At 37.8% G+C, this 4,377-nt stretch overlaps 1 protein-coding gene across 1 annotated transcript in view; it reads left to right on the top strand.

Moving 5' to 3' along the window:
* LOC102860280 (spermatogenesis-associated protein 6-like) overlaps window positions 1-4,377 on the top strand; it is a 137,071-nt gene that overhangs the window by 8,119 nt on the left and 124,575 nt on the right. The gene's annotated exons all lie outside the window — the stretch shown is intronic.

The raw sequence follows: 4,377 nt of genomic DNA, 5'->3' as shown, positions 1-4,377 counted from the left end.
GACTGGGATAATTGGGATGGGAGTGTCAGAGACAGTGCGATTGGCACAGGACCGCGGAGTTTAGGGCTGTTGTACATAGGGTCGCTATGAGTCGCAGGCGACTCGAGGGCACATAACAACAACAACAACTTCTATCAGTGTATTTTTCCTTGATCTGCCTTCTATGCTTTGCTCACCATTTTCTTTTGCCTTTTTAGTTTTATAATCTTTTTTTTACTCTTAATATTTACAGTAGGGAAATAAAAAGCATACATAAAAATGAAAAGACTAGACCAATAACTCCCATATATCTATCATCTAATTTCAATAATTGTAAACATTTTTTAGGAGAGGCTGTTCCTTGGAAAGGGACATCATGCTTGGAAAGGTGGAAGGTCAGCAAAGGACAGGAAGACCTTCAATGACATGAATTGACACAGTAAGTGCAACATTGGGCTCAGAATATCAGAGATGATGAGGATGGAACAGGATAGGGAAAAGTTGAGGTCCGTTGTTCATAGATTTGCTATGAATAGTACTCTATTCAATGGCACCTACCAACAACAGCAATAACAATTTATAGCCTACAGTGCCTATTGTAACTATAGTTAATTGATTTCTAGAAAATATATTTCATTTGCAACCCTAATTGCAATCCAACTTATAATGATTCCATGAATGAATGAAAAATTCCAAAATCTCTGTAAATGTTCATTAAAAATAATAAAATTAATAAAAAAGTTATCTGTTACACATTTGAAGTCAATTCCTATGTGTAACCGTGGACTCAGCATCCAGTGATATATTTTCTGTCTCTGTAGATTTACATTTTCTAGAAAACAGTATCAGTGAAATCACACAGTGTTATTATTGTAAGGTGCCATCAAGGCAACTATGATTAATAGTGACCCTATGGATCTGACCTTTCCCTTATCCTGTGCCATCCTCAACATCTCTGATATTTTGAGCCTGTTGTCACACTTACTGTACCAATCCATCTTGCTGAAGGTCTTTGCCACTTTTGCTGATATCCCACCTTTCCGAGTATGACCTCTTTTTCCTAGGACCAGCCCCTTCTAACAGCATGCTCAAGCTTCACTATCTGTGCCTCTAGAGCACCCTAATTGCACTTACTCCAAGACATATTTCTTTGTTTTGTTGGCATTCTATATCATATTCAGCACTCATCTCCAGCACCACAACTCAAAGATATTGGTTTGTCTTTTGTTATCCTTAATTACTGTACAACTTTCTGATGCATACCAAATAATTGAAAAGACTGTGGCTTAAACCAGACATACCTTGTTGTTGTTAATTGCCATCAAGTCGAGCACAACTCATAATCACTCTATAAACTAAAGGCCTGAAGCCTTTCTATAACTATCGTCGTTTCTCCAGGCTCATAGAGATTCCAGAGGCATGTGGTTTAGGAAGTAGCATGTGGTTTAGGAATCAGTCTGGAAGCTGTACAAAACACTGCCCATGATGAGTAAGTAGCCATTTATGGTGTTTGACTTACCTATGGCACAGTTGTCCATCATCACAGCAACTCTAAGTTACTTCAGTAGAGCAAATAGAAAGATCACTGCTCTACCTCTTAAAAGAATGTTCATCCCAAACCTTAGTCCTTCTAAATCCTGCTTGAACTCCTGGCAGTTCCCTATCTGTGTAGTGTTCCAGCTGGTTTTGAGTGATCATCAACATTATTTTGCTTGCATGTGATATCAGTGATATTATTTGATAATTTCCACATTCAGTTTAATCATCGTACTTGGGAATGGGAACAAATATGGACCTCCTCCAATCCATTGGCCAGTCATCTCCAAATTCCTGGCATACACTGAAGAGTGCATCCCAGACTGCATCTGTTAATTGAAACAAGTAAACGGATATCCTATCAATCTTGTGTGCCAAGAAGTGTGAAAATGGTGCAGGATAGGACTGGGTTCAGTTCTTTGGTTTATAGGGTTGTTATGAGTTATACTTGACTTGATGGCACCTAACAATACAAGCTTAGTCTTTAAAATGGTTTCATTGCTCCTTAATACCTTAGCGAGATCTTTGACAGAAGATTTATCCATTGTATAACATCTTTTGATTTCTTGACTGTTGGTGCCAAGACTGTTGATTGTGAATCCAAACAAGATGAAATTGTTCTCTCCAAAGAAGTTTTTGATCTTCTGCAGCAGGTATTCAAGTCCTCTTCACTTTTTTCAAGAAACTATTTTATATTGGTGTACATACTAAACTTGTATACACTGTTTCACACTATTCTTCATTCACACTGTTTCATATAATCATTTTCATTCATTAGGTTTTGTAAAATTGATGTTTTGATATGACCACCATTACTCTATCTTTTTAGATCTCTACTCCATCTTTCCCATTTCTTTTATCCCCTCCCTCCTCCCACCACATTGTGTAATCTCATAACTTCCCCTCTGACCATCCTCACCCCTTTGCTCCCACCCTTGGGGCCCCATATTCATTTTACTAGTTACCTTTCTATTTTTACACTATGCAGTGAGACCTTGTGAGACTGAGTTAGTTCACTGAGCATAATGATCTCTAGAATCTCACATGTTGTGCATTATTTTACAAAATTATTACTCTTTACTGCCTCATATCTTTCCACTGTGTGAACAACCATAAGTTTTTAATAGTTTGTTGATGGACATTTGGACCATTTCCATTTTATTGCTATTGTGACTAATGCTACCATGAACATAGATGTACAAATCTTCATTTGTGTCTCAATTCAGTTTTTCTGGGGATATATTCATAGCAGTGGAATACCTGGGCCATATGTGATTTCTAGGTTTAGCTTTTTGAGGAAATGCCAAACTGCCTTCCAGAGTGGTTGTACCATTTAACAGTCCCACCAGCAGTGCATTAGAGTTTCAGTCTCTCCACATCCTCTCCAACATTATTGCTTGCTCTCCTGTTAAACTTTGTTACTGCTCCTGGGGTGAGATGATATCTCCTTGTGATTGATTGCCAATAATGATTTTGGGCATTTCTTGAGCAATACTTATTTACTGAAATATACTCTCCCTATTTGATGTGCTCTTTTACAAGTATGAACTGGAGAATGGCCAACACGCAAATAACTACCTCCTGTGCTAATTACTGTAATGCAAAGTGTGGTTGGGAATCAGAAATATCCCAATGACCTTCAATACATATTTATATCTGTAACATTTTAAAAGGTCTTTACACAACATAAAATCCACAGCAGCGTCTACCCATTTTGGGCATTTCTTAATTTGTCTGTTGGCCATCTAAATGTCTTTTTTGAAAAGTATTTCATCCCATTTGCCCATTTTATGATTGGCTTATCTTTTCCTTGTGGAGGCCCTGCAGTATTCTGTAAACTTTATTTATGAGACTCTTGTCTGAGATGGTATTGGCAAATTTTTTTTTCCTATTCAGTAGGTTTTCTTTTTGTCCTGTTTGAAAAAGTTCTTGATGAGCAAAGGGATTTAATCGTTAGAAAGTCCGATTCATCAATTTTAACCCCTCTAGATTGGCCATTTCTGGCTGTGTTTGTCAGTTTCTTTATGCCATAGACTAGGCCTTCTAAACTTGGTCCTGGTTTGTCCCTTATGAACTTTATGCCTTTGGGCTTTACTCTCAGGTTTCTGATCCCCTTTGAGTTGATTTTTTTATAGGGTATGAGATGTGGATCCTGCTTCAGCTTTCTGCAGGTTAACAGTCCAATTTTGCCAGCATCATTTGTTGAAGAGGTTGCTGTTTCCCGATTTGATAGGTTTTGTTTCCTTGTTGAATATCAATAGGCCATAGACTGATGGGTTCATTTCTGGGTTCTCAATTCAGTTCCAGTGGTCTGTGCTTGGGTTTGGGTTTTTTTTTTTTTAATAGAATTCTAATGTGTCTCTAGTCTTGTTAATTCCCAAATTTCTCAGTTTGTGCTTGGCTATTCTAAATTGCAATGCTTTCTTAGTTTTCTATGTTTTCTTTGATACTGTAGAGAAATACCACTGATTTTTATATATTGATCTTAAATTCTACAACTTTACTAAATTTGTCTACTAGATCCAACAAGTTTTTTTGGTGAGTCTTTGGGGTTTTCTTTGTACACTATCATATCGTCTGCACATACTGACAGTTTTGCTACATTTTTGCGGATTGGATGCCTCTTATTTTCTTGTAATGTCTTATTGCCCATGGATAGGAGTGGTTATAGTAGGCGTTGGTGTCTGTTCCCTGTTTGCAAGGGGAATCTCTTTAGACTTATATGGAGAGCAATCCTGAAGGTACGTGGTTCGAGGTCACCAGCTGATTCATGGGAGAAGGTTGCACAATCTCCACCCCGTGGAATTAATTGCCTCTACAAACTTGCTGGAGGATCAGCTATGGGTCGGTTCTGACTACTGT

Source organism: Elephantulus edwardii, unplaced genomic scaffold (genome assembly GCF_000299155.1).
Source record: "Elephantulus edwardii isolate Elephantulus edwardi_28Jun2011 unplaced genomic scaffold, EleEdw1.0 scaffold00005, whole genome shotgun sequence".
Classification (NCBI taxonomy): Eukaryota; Metazoa; Chordata; class Mammalia; order Macroscelidea; family Macroscelididae; genus Elephantulus; species Elephantulus edwardii.
Note: the sequence above shows the minus strand (reverse complement) of the source record. Positions and strands in the feature narration are given on the sequence as shown.